The sequence below is a fragment of the Pteronotus mesoamericanus genome, unplaced genomic scaffold (assembly GCF_021234165.1).
Source record: "Pteronotus mesoamericanus isolate MK-2021 breed Mesoamerican mustached bat unplaced genomic scaffold, CSHL_Meso_final contig_173, whole genome shotgun sequence".
NCBI classification, from domain to species: Eukaryota; Metazoa; Chordata; class Mammalia; order Chiroptera; family Mormoopidae; genus Pteronotus; species Pteronotus mesoamericanus.
Window position 1 is genome coordinate 1,167,740 of NW_026555072.1, and position 15,486 is coordinate 1,183,225.

Sequence of the window (15,486 nt, forward strand, 5' to 3'; positions counted from 1 at the left end):
AAGCAACCTAAGTGCCCATCAGTAAATGAGTGGATGAAAAAACTATGGTACATTTACACAGTAGAATACTATGCAGCAGAAAGAAAGAGCAAGCTACTACCCTTCGCTATAGCATGGATGCAACTGGAGAGAATTATGCTAAGTGAAATAAGCCAGGTGGTGAAAGGCAAATACCATATGATCTCACCTATAAATTGAACCTAATCAGTAAAGCAAGCAGGCAAGGAAAACGTGACCAGCAACACTGAAAGAAAGAAGAAACCAACAGCGATGGGAGGGAGAGAGGGAGGGGCATAGTGGGTAGGGGAAGGAGAAGGGTCAGATCAAGGAACAGTTGTGAAGGACACATGGATGAAGCCAAGGTGGGGAAGGATTGAGCAGGGAAATGGGGTTGGGTGGGGCAGGCGAAAGTGCTGGTGGGTAAATGGAGACAAAGCTATGTGAAAATTTTTTTTAAAAAAAGAAATAAATTTAAAAAAACTTTACTTGTAAGAAAAAAAAGAAATGATGAATCCTATAAAAATATTAAAACATCATAAATATTAATATTATTTTTGTGATGTAAATAATTATAATTTGAACAATGTTCTAACACCTTTGAAACAACTAAAAGACAAAGGGCTCTTTCATGTATAAACTAAGCAAGAAAACTTATCAGCTACAGGATAATTCACATATTGTTTTCCTTAGATGTCAGTTACTGGACAAAACTAATTATACTGTAAAAAGCCAAATGGGTATTCACATTGACACTTTTTCTTTAGTCTTCAATCTTGTTGGTCAACAGATTAGAGGTTAGAAATTGCCCACATTCTTCAAGGATAAACTTCCATTTCTGACCTTATTATTTTTTTCCCTAAGTTAAGAGGGACAGATATTTTTTTATTCCTCTACACACTCCACTGTACAAGGCAAACACCAACACAAGGATTCTTTTCCCTCACTGTGTATATGTCTGTGCATGTATACAACTGAATACAGGTATGTCTATGAGTCTGAGCCAATATTTTTTAAGTCCACTCTCCTACAAAACAGCTTGTGGAAAGGGTACTGGAAAAGCCTGCTGGGTTTAATAGACAGCACAGTTCAGAATGCCTACATACCTGTAATGCTTATGTAGGGGAGGGGACCTGAGACAGTGCACACCCCAACATGTGAGACCAAAAATGTCAGGAGTCACCTGCTCCTTACAGACAGAGAACGTGCACAGACACAGGTATCAAGAGGCCTGGGGTCATAAGGAGCCTCATCCTCATACACGCCTGTGCACATAAGTTTTGTGTGTGAGCCAGAGTGGGGAGGGTGTCACTGTGATAAAGCTGACTCTTGTTCACCATGCATATAAGAAAGGCATTAAGTAATCTCAGTCCTACAGACTGGGTGAAGGCTTACTCTCCTGCAAACTCCACAGGTAGGAATGGGATTTAGAAAGTTTACTCTCCTCAAGTCAAGGCACATAAAAAGGTGTTGAAGTCAGAAGGCTCTTCTATCTCTGGCACTCTGTGTGAGAAGAAGGAAGAGGAAGCAAGGGAAGGCTCATCTGCCCGCAAACCTTCGGAGTGGGAGGAGGATTGAGAAAATTCATACTCTGATCTATAAGTAACGGATAAGTCCTGTGAGGTAGTAAGCAGGTCAGAAAGTGAGTGTGCTTGTAAGTCTGGAATGAGGAAGCTTGTTTATTTGTACCTTTTCTGTGTGACTGCTCATGAGAAGGTTCACTCTGTAGCAAGCTATCTATCTGCAGGTAAATGGGGATGCCCTCTCAATGGCAGGAGCAGAAGGTATGGTAGGAGGGTAAGTAAGAAGGGTTAAGTGATTGGACATTGTAAGCCTATATTCCTGTGTATATGAGCAGGAATATATGCAAGGGGGAGATGGGGGTCATGCTCCCACATATTTCTTCTTCCTGCACTGTGTTGTTTGCATGGTATGGTGTAGACTCAGCTTTGGGATTCCTCATTTTTCCTCTAATGGTTGTGTCTAACTGCCCTAAGCCTGCATTTCCCCATCTATAAAGTGGGGACTGCAGCAATACCTCATTCTTGGGGTTGTCATAAGGACTGACCCAGACAACATGAAAAGTGCCTAGCTCAGCACCTGGTACACTGTAAATGCTAATGAAATATTAACCATCATTGTTGGTACCAGTAGTAGCAAAATGAGTCTCTGTAGGGAAATGTCACTCAAAGATCCCCATAAATGCCTGTGACATCAACTGTTTACCTTCTCCCTTGTCTGGGGCCAAAAATGGAGTTGCTAAATGGTGGTCAGTCCCAGACTTTACTCTGTGCTCAAATCCTGGGGCTAAGGGAGAAAGAGAAAACCGAGGAGACAGACACAGAGATAGCATTTTCAATAAAATATTCATTATAATTTTGAAGTAAAGAAGGTGGTAAAACAAATTGGAGACCAAGATGGCAGTATGTATGTGTTCAGAAGGTGGGTGAAGAGGTATTGAGGTAAGGCATGAAGAGTATGGACTGTACAACAGGGATATGACACATTGGAGGTGAAATAATAAAGTTGTGACTTTGATACCTCTAGAGAAACACTGATGAACAGCAGGATAAGCTAGATAATGAACTCCTGAAAAATCATGAGATAATGGTACATTTAATAACATCCTGAATCAAGAAAACTCTAAAAATGAGATGTACACTTGGGGATTGATATGTATAGTGTAACTGCTGTCCTAAGGAGCTTCAAGTCATTACACCAAGTAAGAGTCCTAGAAAAACTTCTTTTAGTTCTATCCCAGCTCCTGAGACTTTATAATGCCATCAGGACAGAATTAAGACAGATAAAATTAAATGAGGAACTAGTTATACAAGGTAGTGGAAGAGAAATGCAAGAATTTAGAGACATTGTAGCAGACCAAATGAGCTGGAGTAAAGAGCTACCAAGAGATGGGAAACACGTCAACAGATCAAGAGGAAGAGGAGGTGGAGGAGGGTATTCCAGAAGGTAGGGAGGAGAATAGTAAAGGAGCTACCTAAGAGGCCACTAATAAACTAGTTGGGCTGGAATGGAGAGTTTTGCCAGAAAGAAAGGGGTAAATAAGGTCAAAGCCACGCTGTGGTTCCTAAATTCTGAGGAATAATAGTGAGTTAGACTATCAGTGTGGTGAGCAATCATTCTGGAGAGGGAATTTTAGGTGGCCCAGTAATGGTGTTTCTCTTAATTAATGTGATCACTTGAGAGTGATGAGAAATAAACTAAAACTAACTCCAACTTATGTTTGTATGGTGTTTATTGCTTCAGATTAAACTAGAATAGATAATTAATTTTTAAAATTAGATGATTTAAAGGAAGATAGCAAGTTCACATGGGCATGAAGACTGTAAAGACAGTATGCAAACAACTGGGATGCCTGTGAAACACAGCTGCAGGCTGTGAGCAGTAACCAACTTGTAAGTTGGAGAACAAAATGCTTCTTCAAGCAGTTTAGTCTAGCAGCAAGGAGAAATATGGATTGGCACTAGGGAGATCAATTTAAAAGCTCAGCTCTCACAATCAGCAGATAAGAGAGTTCAGGAGGACCTGAACAGGGCTGAGTAGAGGTAAGAATAGAAAGGAAGTGATGGTGGGAGGGATTCAGTAGATTTCAAGAGCAGGAATTGGGAACTCATTGTATGTGGTGTTTTGTGAAGAATCTTGTGATAGTGTTGGAAAGAAGGCTTGAATGAGGTGGTAGCTGAGCCAATATAAATGAGATGAGTGTGAGGGACATTTTAAGCAATCTACAGAACTTTGATTAAGCCAGAGCATGATTACATCATAAAATGCCAGGGATTCCAGCATTAACACACAGATAATGACTCGGGCTAAGAATTAGGTATTTGGGGTCTTAGAATCCTTCACTGAAATGGTCATGTTGTATTGCAAAGCACCAAATAACAGAATGCTGTTTGCTGCACAGATACAAAAGCATTTAATATAGCTTTGTTACTCTTAATTCTGCTCAAGCTATCTATCCTGTGCTGGTGTTCCCAACATGAAATACTAATCTTTCCCTCATTTCCCAACCCCTATAGCTCTAAAATCAAGATATAACACATGATAAAACAGGCAGTTGAGTGGATTTTTATTTTATTGCTCAAGGGAAATTTAAACAAAAAACGACAACTTGGAAGGACTTTACTCATGAGCTCAAGTCCCCTCTAAAAATAGACACAGTTAGACCATTCATTTGGTACATAAACTTATTACGTCTTACAACTTGGAGGACTAGCAGAATGAATAGATTCATTATCTTTTCTTTTATGCTTTTCTTAAGAGCTGTCAAGCCTTTGCACTCCACATTTCTTCCAAGAACCCACTCACTCGAAGAATGTCTCTTCTCTGAGTGGCTCATATAGCACTTACACATTTCCTGCTTTGTGCAGGAGCTATTTGCATTGTGCCTTATCTCCCCCTAAGGGAAGAGACTGACTTTGACATCACTTGGAGGCCTCAGATACAGGGTAAAAGCTCCTTAACTATCTGTCAAATAAATCAGTTTGCTTTTGGGCTAAGTAAAGCTGCTCCCATTCTGTTTGTATTTCTATTTCAAGGCCCCAAAAATGTCTTATCAGCAGTTATTCAAATTATTTCCCCTTCACCATTATTGTGCAAGGAGATATGGATGAAATGACTTACAAATTCAGGAAGATTTCAGGGTGTGTCAGGTTTTGGGACACACATTTCATCCTTCAGTCTGTTCTGCCTAACCACCCACCAGAGGTGTGGTGACTACTAGCATGACAAATACTGCCTACACTTCACCCTGTAATTCTAAAATATAAGCTTATGAATAAGTCTTAGACTGAATTTTGGTCCAAGAGACAAGCTATATTGTGTTGAAAGTTGTTTTTTCAGAAAATTTTTTTGCTGTTTATTGATTTTTAGAGAGGGAGGGAGGGAAGGAGGTGGTGGGGGGGAGAGAGAGAGAGAGAGAGAAACACCAATTTGTTGTTCCACTTATTTATGCATTCATTGGTTAACTCCTGTATGTGCCCTAACTGGGGATCAAACCCACAATCTTGGCATATCGGGACAACACTCTAAGCATCTTAACTACCCAACCAGGGTTGAAGGTTAATCTTTATTCTCTCAATGGCCTAGGGAAGAAAAAAACATTAAACAACCTGGAGAACTGGTTTCTAGTTCCAACCCTGTTACTGACCTGATCTGAGCCTTAAAGCAACTGGCTGACATCTTAGCTGCTTCCATATTCCTGGTGATATGACAAACATTTTTGGGGGTGGGGGAGTCTGCTGAAACTGTGGAAGAGTTCACCCAATTGGGTTTACCTGTTGTGACCTATTGTACATATTTGAAAAGAATGTGCACAAAAGCCTTGTTTAATGTTGTGCCTAAGGTTTATGCAGCAGAAGGGAGTTATAGGTAAGATTTTTCTAGAAATATCTACTCTCTTAGAATGGAGTACAAGATTCGATAAGGGTATATCAAATTCTGCACTAGTATAGGTTGTTATAGTGAGATTCCAGCTTTAAATGGTCAAAGGGGCATAATATACACTAGAATCTAACACAGCAGAAAGGAATTTTTTAGAACTTCTTACTCCTCAATTTCTTCTTTTAGGATCTCATATAAGGTGACTCCCTAATTCTTGAAATGCCCTTGAGTTAGTTTATATTCCTACCATAAAATAGTCTGGTTCTCCTACTACCTTCTCTGATCTTTCCTTCTTTTCAATTTTTGCTGCCAACCTCTTCCTTTTTCAAGGTTCCTACTGTGTGTATTTCCCCCCACCCACCACCACCACTGGCAAGAATGTATCTTCGGCTTTTTAATCATCTATCTCTGAATTCTATTATGAGTTTCAAAGATGCCGTCATTCTCAAATAAATTCTAAGTATGTATTCTTTCTTTTCTAATCAAGCCACAGGATATTTCGAACCATTTATCACAAAATATAAAGGTTGACACCTAAAAAAAAAATACCTATAGTTAAATTCATTACCTTTCCCCAAAGCAAATTTCCTTCCCTCAAAATTGTCTGCAATCACTATCTGTATTTTGAACTTACCAATTTAAAATGTTAATTCTCTTTTGCACCCTCTTACTGTAATGCCTATGTTTAATTTGTTACCAAGTCCAAACTTTCTGGTTTGCAGTGTTTCAGACTTGTTCACTTACTTTTTATCCCCACCTTTCCCACTAAAGTCCGGCTGTGACTGCTTTACACCTTTCATTATTTGTTATTCCTCTCCAAGACTAGTCCCTACTGTTGCTTACACTCAAATCTCAGATTCCCTCACCCTACTTTCCAGACTCTCTATAGTCCTCTTGCCCAATCAAGCCAATTTCCTCATGGTCAGCTGTCCACCTACCCTAACCAGATTTGTGGTACTGAGCCAGAATGGATTGTCACTCTCCCTTTGTATATGTCCAAATGTTAATTGCCTTTAAAGGCCCAGCTCAAGTCTCACTTTCATGATACTCTACTTTTCTTAAACTCTCACTGGACATTGTTATTCACTTCTTGATTATATGCTCATTCTCCACCTCCATCATTTTTTCTTAAATGTAAGCACAAGAGTAACTGGGTTTGGGACATTTTTCTCTTGTATCCGCCTCCAAAGTGTTGGATGCATGAAGGGTGTTCAAGAAATGCTTTTTGATCATACAATGATTAATGTTCATACTATATTATTTAATTTGAAAACTGTTTTTATTTTTCTCCTTGGTGATTACATATTGAATCTAAAGATCCTTTTAGAATCATGATACTCTGGCTCCTCTCCCTATTCTTCTCTCCCCTTTTTTGGAATTTAATACATGAATAACACACATTATATGATACTAAAAGTCTGCAATTTCAGAACTTTAGTAACAAAGACCACAAAATCCAGCCAGATGCTTCCCTTAAATGTGAAAAACTGTTTTCCCTCAGCAACCAGGTTAAACAAAGCCCTTAAATTAAAAAGCAAGAACAACCGGAAATACTTCCTCTTCAGGTCCCTGGGGAAATGCTGCTCTGAGGCTGACCCCAGTGGTGGAGAAGGTGGGTGTGGAGAGGAAACCTTAAATGCCTAGAATCTCGGGCTCAAGCCAGGGGAGGAAGAAACCCAAATCCATTGGGGCCCAGCACATATTTCTCTGATGCCAGAAGTTCAAGGCGGAGGTTGGGGGCTGGGGGAGTATCCTCACTTCCTAACTTGTCTTCTGTATTCTTAAATCTGTTTAAACTATTGTATTACTTATTTCATCACCCACCAGCCACCAAGAAATAAGCCCTTCCTAGGTCTAGCTCAAAGAACAGCACACCAAGTGTGCCTCATTGTCCTCTGCCTGAGAGTGAGTACAACACTTAGGTTTTTGTCAGTCAGCAGAACTTAATTAACTACCTTATAAACCAAGGAAAAATTATGACTCCACATATATGCATACCTTTATAATTTTAATATATCCCTTAGTTAATCATAAGGGCAAGCAAATAACTTTTGCACTAAAAACAATCTAAAAGAATTGCTGGCTTGCACAAAGTTAATATATCATTGAGTTAAGAAATTATTGCTTGGGGTAAAAATGAAGAAAACAATGTGCAGACCATTCAGCATACTGTCCTAACAAAGTTCTAGTTCTGCTGCAATATACTTTAACAGTGTGGCCGTTTTTCTCCTCGACACAAACCACAATACTTAAGTACTTCTTCTCTTTGTTCCTTTTTATTCCTAAATAGAGATCTTAGAGATTCTGCCAGTGATGCATCTGGATAATCACTGAGTATTTTAATGTGGGTACTAATTAAAATGCCAACCTTATAAACTACATAGGACCCTGAAGTAGAAAACAGGCAGGTTTCACAGCACAACTACTTTATGAAGTTTGTGTCTCATCCCACTGTAGGATGCATAAAATAGTATGTCACAATTCATTCTTTGAAAGCCCAAAGAAAATAGTAATAATGGGAAAATGGGGATATTAGAACCTTTTTGTAATTTTTCCAAGGTGAAATTTCTTTTCTTTGTAGTGTTTTTATAATTATTTTCTTTTTTAATCTTTATTGTATTTTTTTCCATTACCATTTAGTCCCTTATACCGTCCTCCCCTCCCCCCAGGAATCACCACACTGTAGTACATGTCTATGATGAAATTTCTGAAGGCAAAAAAAAAAAAAAAGAAAGAAAGGATAGGGGGAAGGGAGAGACCAACCCCAAGACCCTTTTGCAGGTTCTGTGGCACAAGTCAAGAAGATGTAGCCAGCCAGCTCATAAATTTGCCACTAACCACAACTAAATATAATTCAAAACACCTGGAAAACTTTTTTTAAAAGAATGAACTGAAAGACCCTATAGATTTGGGCAGTTGTCAAAATTTGTGCTACCAGACAGATGGCGTCAATGCTCTAAGGATGATGTGACAAGTCAAAGGCTTAATTCATTCAACTGAGCAGCACCTCTGCACATGGATTACAATTTACACTTTATAATGTACACTCCCACTAATGACATATGTTTAAGAAACCATCATTGAGGTTGTGAAAGAAAGTTCCCAGTTAAATTCTCACCACCCTTGGTTACACAGGTGTGTTCACTTTGTGATAAATCAATGAGCTGTAACTTTGGATTTGCATGCTATTTTGTACGTGTGTTACATTTTAATAGAAAAGTTTAAAAACTTCCCATCCTTTGGCTAAACTAGTAGTATCATTAAACACCTTGCTGCAAAAATCCTTAAATGGCATAGTGTTCCAGTCACTTGGAGCAGAATCACTGTTTTGAGATAGAAGTGTAACTGCTTGTGAACTACTGGTGCATGGACAATAAGAAACAACCTTGCATCTAAATGCATAAGGGAGAAATTATTCATTGATTAAGGGGTGTGCAGGCTGAACCATTTATCTTGAAACAGGCTAATTCAGCAATTGCCAAATTTGGGGTAACTGTAATATCAGTTTAAAATTTCCTCTAACCTCTAGAGGGATAAAGTATTACATGGTGTGTGTATGTGTAACAAAAAGTAATAGAAATTGGGTAAATTTGAATCAATTTTTGAAGTTTCACAACATTCTTAATATGTGATACTCCACGGAATCATAAAATCAGGGCCCCAGACAACTGGTCTGAATCAGCAGAAAATGCCTACGACAGGCAGCACACCCAACAAAAACCTGTCCCATAGTTACAACCCTATATAGTGGCCAAAAAGTTATATAACAGGGCAATATTGAAAAGTGAGTACTCTGTATGTGCACAGAGTGTAATCAATTTAATATACTTTAAAAATACAGGTGTTTTTTAATTTAATTTTAATTTATTTTTTCAAATACATTTGTCTCTGACTACCCCCCACCACTTTCCCTTGCCCCCTCCCTTCTTCCCTCCCTCAGCTCTTCCCCTTTGGTTTTGTCCATGAGTCCTTGCTATATGTTCCTTGACTTTCCCCTTCCCTTCCTTTTCCCCGCCCCCCTCCCTCCTTCCCTCTAATCAAGTACCTACTATGTATTATGGAATACAAATTTGGGTGGGAGGGGGAATGATATTTTTCTTTGAATAGAAGATTCACTTTTATTTAACCAATATGTAATTAAGGATTTACATGGCTGGATGCCAGAATACAATATTTTATTCAGAATACACATTTTATACTCTTGAGTATTTCAAGCTACTTGGGAAGGCAGGGTAGTCAATATTAACAGAGGTGGAACAATTATAAAAACCTAAAATATGGTGTGTAATCAGGTGTTAAATAGTACAGTATTAACTGCAACAGCTTAAGGAAGGGGTATATTCAGTATAGCTTAGTATAGTTGCACGGGAGGAGTAGGAAGGGACACACAGTCTTGGCCTTATAGCATGGGCAGGTAATACTGGTGATAAAGAGATAGGGCATACCAAGCTACAACACGTAAGGTTTAAGCAAAGGGCAAGGCAGTGTGAATCAGCAGGAGGTAGAGCAGCGCTACTCAAAAGTGTGATTCAAAGGCCTAGTGCCAGTCCTCAACTGGTTCACCAAGACAAGTCCAGAAATTAATAAGCATCTAGAAACTTTTATAGAAATTTGAGAGAATTAACCTATGTCTCATGAGTCTAATAATAAATATAAAACATATTTTTGTCTTTATCATTTCATTCCCCTAATCATCTTTATTGTATTACACAAAAGTTTCAATCCATGATGGGTTAGAAGTTAGAAAAAATAAAAATACAATTAGCTGGTCTCTCAGCATAGCTCCTCTGAGAAGCACCAGTTGAGGAGAGTGATGATACATCTGAGTCAAGGGGCTGAGGCATGGAGGTGAGATGGGGAAATAAAGGATTGGTAAATAAGGCAAAGCAAGATAAAAAGCCCTTGAAACCCAAGCACATGAAGGAATTTACAGTGGAGACAATAAGTATCAGGAAGTGGTCCTACATTCATGAATAAGGAAGTGTCATGAAGAAAGAAATAGCTTTGTCAGGCAGAGTCTGGCAGCACTTATTTGGGTTTGATTGGAAGGAGATCAATCTCTCAGAAAATACAGGGATTAGAATAATTTGGAAATCTGGTGAGGAGGCTGAATTTGAATGCCCCCTGACCTAGGGTGATGGACAAGAGCACCATAAAACAAGGGACAAAATTTAGAGACACTAGCTACCTGGTGATGAAAAAGGACAAACAGGACTCCAACATTTCTTGATGGAGGCCAGACAGAAAGGGACCTTGGTCTTCTAAAAGGAAAAGCTAAGCCTTACCAACGGTGACAAGTAAACACAAGTTCGTAAGGAATATGGAGGACCCAAAACACTGAATTACATGGATGATGGCACATTTTCTTCTGGGGGATGAGGTAGGGCAATGGATATAACATGAGGGAAAACTCTAGAAAAGTATTAATACAACTTTACACACTGAGACTATGTATCTGGACCTCGTCAAATCTGTATAATCTGCAAACCAACCTATAGAGTTTCTATCCTGAGAGTTCTCTGCACTGGAGTTAGTATATGTTAAAATGGCCACCTGCAGAGGCCACTGTGGGGGTGGGGCCCTTCTTATAAAGGTCTAAATAGCAATGCTTCCCTGGGCCTCCTCACAGGCACAAGCAACAGAATGTTACCTGAGATTTAACAGAGCCTAATTAATTCCTAATTAAGATAACCTCTGTTTGAGGAATTCTAGGAAGAATGTTTTATTATGCCTCAAAAATGCCCTCATGTGAAGTTTATAATTATAACACCACTGGTCTTTTAATATTCAGTTTATAATACATTAAGTACTTCCAAGGGTATCTTAGATGAAGGACAGTGATTTCCGCCCCCCTTTCCATACTTGTACCTACCTGTGAGGGGGTGATTCTTATGGATTCAATAAATAATATTCAACAGCCTGCTTTTATATAAGCATATTACTGTTGGTAGATTTCAAAAAATATATACAAATTGTTCCCATAATCTGGTTTGGAGAAGGTCTTAACAGATAAATTACCATATATCTTATATAAGAAATGCATTGTTTACCCCTCAAAGGGGCTATGGAAGATAAGAAAGCACCTAAGGTAAGGGTAGGGTATACTACCAACAAACAACCTTTGACAGGTTTAGAAGATATGGAAGGACTATAGGGCTGCAGTTACCTAACACATTAAACTCACCTCCTCCTGACCCCAAACTAGGATTATAATTAAATTATAGAACCATCAACATGAATAACCAACTGAAAACTAGCTGAACAGAAGTTTTTAACCAAGGATTTACAAAAGGAGCCAGATCGAGACTGGTAGGAAGGGTGAGGATGCGAAAAAGGCTGGCCCCACACCCACATACACTGGTTGAGAATCTGGAGGGATATCCAGCTGCAAAGGTCCCCCCCTTAGGAGTGCAGGGTCTCAACCCTACACTTGGCTCCCCAGTTCGAAGCACCAAAGCCAGGATGAGGTGCCCACATAACATCTGGTTGTGAAAATCAGCAGAAATTATATCAGGGAGAGACTGTAGCCTGCTAGAAACCCAGGTGCCTTCTAAAGGGCCAGCACAAAATCTTGTTTGCAACCACCCGCCCTGGGCTCAAGCAAAGGGAGATCAGCTCAGAGTGGACTGCAGTCATATGAAGAGAGAGTAGGTTGTGTGGCTCTGGGAAGAGCACTGAAGGGACAGCCACCAAGGTACCTATGCTGAGTACCTTTCCCATACCACCCACAGAAGCCATCTTTCCTGGGTCAAGAACTCTTCTCCATATGGCATCAGCCTGGAGGACTGCAACAATCCCACCCATCCAACTCTCTGTCACCCTGCCCTGCTGAGTTCACACCCTGTGGAGGAGATAGATGCCTGAGGCCCATGATGTAGAGGCCTGGCTGGATTCAGAAGGTCATAAACTGAGTTCTGCAGGTTGTATGGTGGAGGCTATTATCCCCCCCAGAACTCCTGACCAGCACTGCAACCCCATGGGAGTTCTACTGTGCCCACGCTAATGATACCGGTGGTCATGCCCTGCCAAGCTCTGGCCCTGCACAATTGTTGGCTGGCTGTGGCCAGCATAAGCATGCAATACAGACTGTCTAGGAAGGTTCTCAAGAAGGTCTGGGCAGAGTCAGGGACAGACTGAGCTGTGTGGCCCTAGGACAAAGGCATTTTTCCCTCACATGCCTGACTGATGCCAATGTTCCTGTACAGGGCCCACCCTTTACACAGTCAAATCTTTGTATGTTTGGGCCTAATGAACTCTGCTGGACTCATCCTAATGACTCCTTGAGACCCTGCCCCACCACAAATGTCCGTGGGCACCTAGCAGTTGGCAGCTGGCCTTGGTGTACCCTGGGTCTTTTGTCAAGTGGCCCCACACCCAGCACTGGCACTGCATTTGAATCTGTATCAGTCTGGTGAATACCACTCACACCTACCTGGAGACTCACTAAGAATCTACCTCATGCAACTTGCATAACACAAGAGGCTCTTTCAGTGACTGAACCTAACAGGCACCCAGTAGGTGTAGGAGGATCTTGGGGTGCCCTGGGAATTTGCTGGCCTGCTTCCAGGCTCTGTACTGGTGGAAGCCTGCCTTGGTATGCAGTTTGGCCCCTCCTACACATGCCCAGGCCCATCAGAAGCAGCCACAAACTATGGATCGATTTGTGGTTCCAAACAGGTAGCCCATGGTGGAAAACAGGCAGTGCCTGACATTGATCTGTACCAAAGCCCCTCCCAAGAGGCTTCAAAACCAACATACCAAGTGGCAGACTTCAGACCACACCAAAGCATTACCCAAATAGCTCCACAAGTGGCATACCCAATGAGAAATCTCAGCAGGCATCAGACCTTGCTGGGACAGATTCTTTTTTGTGGGGTGAGCCCCTGCATAGTGGCTTGTACATTGTGGTTGGGGTTGACCCTCATAGTCAGCTAGGCTGAGGGTCAACCCCACAATGGATAGGCCAACAGCAATCAACACTCAACTACAAAAGGAGGGCTCACATAACACACATAAGGGACTTTCCTGGAGCACCTAGCTCAGGTAATGAGGAAGACTGTGCCACGGGGCCTTAAAAGATACCTACTATATAAGGCCACCCTACCAAGACTGGGAGATACAGCACATCTACCTAATACACAGACAAATTCAGAGGCATCCAAAATGAACATACCAAGAGATGTGATCCAAATACACAAGAGATGTGATACAAATACATAAAATAAGATGAAAAATCTTGTTAAAAATTAAATAAATAAAATGGAGGTAAGCAATCTACCAGATATATTTTGTAAAAAAATGGCTATAAGGATGCTCAAGAAACTTAGTGAGAATCTCAATAGCATAAAAAGAACATAGAAATCATAAAAACAACCAGTAAGAAATGAAGAGTATCCCATTATTTCCCCCGCTTTTGGTTACATGTATAAAGGACCCATGGACAAAGCCAAAGTCGGGTAGGATAGAGAGTAGTGCAGGGGAAAGTGGTGATGGAAAAATGGAGACAACTGTATTTAAAAAAAATTAAAAATAAAATTCAAAATAAATAAAAAGAAATGAGGAATACAATAGCTGAAATAAAGAATACACTAGAAGGAATCAACAATAGGTTAGATGAAGCAGAAAACTGAATCAGTGATCTGGAAAATAAGACAGCAGAAAACACCCAAACAGAGTGGCAAATAGAAAAAAGAATTTTAAAAAATGAAGAGAGTTTAAGGGACTTTTGGGACAATATGAAGCGTAAGAACATCTGCATCAAAGGGAAACCAGAAGGAGAATAAAGAGCAAGGGATTGTGAACTTATTTGAAAAAAATAATGACTGAAAGCTTCCATAACTTGGTGAAGAAAAAAGACACACGAGCCCAGAAAGTGCAGAGTCCCAAACAAGATGAACACAAAGAGGCGCACACCTAGACACATCACAATTAGAATGCCAAAGGTTAAAGACAAGGAGAGAATCTTAAAAGCAATAAGAGAAAGAGCATTACCTAACAAGGAAGCCCCCATAAAAGTGTCAGCTGATATCTCAACAGAAACGTTTTGGGGCAGAAGGGATACATTTACACATTTATACATTTACTACACAGCAGAAAGAATTCCCACCTTTTGTGACAGCCTGGATAAAACTGGAGAATATTATGCTAAGTGAAATAAGCCAGGCAACAAAAAGAGAAATACCATATGGTCTCACCTGTAAGAGGAATCTAATGAACACCTATGCTTCTTAAACTGTTCCAAAATATTCAAGAGGAGGGAAGACTCCCAAGCTCATTTAACAATGCCAGTATTATCTTAATTCCAAAACCAGATAAAGACACTACAAAGAAAGAAAATCACAGGCCAACATCCCTAATGAGCATAGATGCCAAAATCCTCAAAAAACATTAGCAAACTAAACATAGCAAAACATTAAAGATCATATACCATGATAAAGTAGGATTTATTCTGGGGATGCAAGGTTGACACAATATCCACAAATCAATTAACATGATACACCACATGAACAAAATGAAGGATAGAAATCACAGGATCATATCAATTGATGCAGAAAAGCATTTGACCAAAACCAACACCCATTTATGATAAAAACTTGAAGTAAAGTAGGAACAGAGGGAACACACTTTAACATAATAAAGGCCATATGACAAACCTACAGCTAACATCACACTCAACAGGGAGAAACTAAAAGTGTTTCCCAGAAGATCAGATACAAGACAGGGATGTCTACTTTCACCACTCTTTTTCAACGTAGTACTGAAAATCCTAGTCAAAGCAATCTGACAAGAAATAAAAGACATCCAAATTGGAAAGGAACAAGTAAAACCATCACTATTTGTAGATGACATGATACTCTATATAAAGAACCATAAAAATTTCACCAAAAACCTACTAGAACTGAAAAATAAATTCAGTACAGTACCAGAACACAAAATAAATATTCAGAAATCTGTTGCATTTTTACACCAATAATGAACTATCAGAAAGAGAAACTAAAAAAAAGTCCCATTTACAATTGCTTCAAAAAATACCCAGTAAAAAATTTAACAAAGGCAGTTAAAGAAATGTACTTGGAATACTGTAAGACA

General features: G+C 39.7%; 1 protein-coding gene across 1 annotated transcript in view; it reads right to left on the bottom strand.

Moving 5' to 3' along the window:
- Nucleotides 1-15,486, bottom strand: part of LOC129065194 (H(+)/Cl(-) exchange transporter 5-like) — a 163,753-nt gene that overhangs the window by 59,544 nt on the left and 88,723 nt on the right. The gene's annotated exons all lie outside the window — the stretch shown is intronic.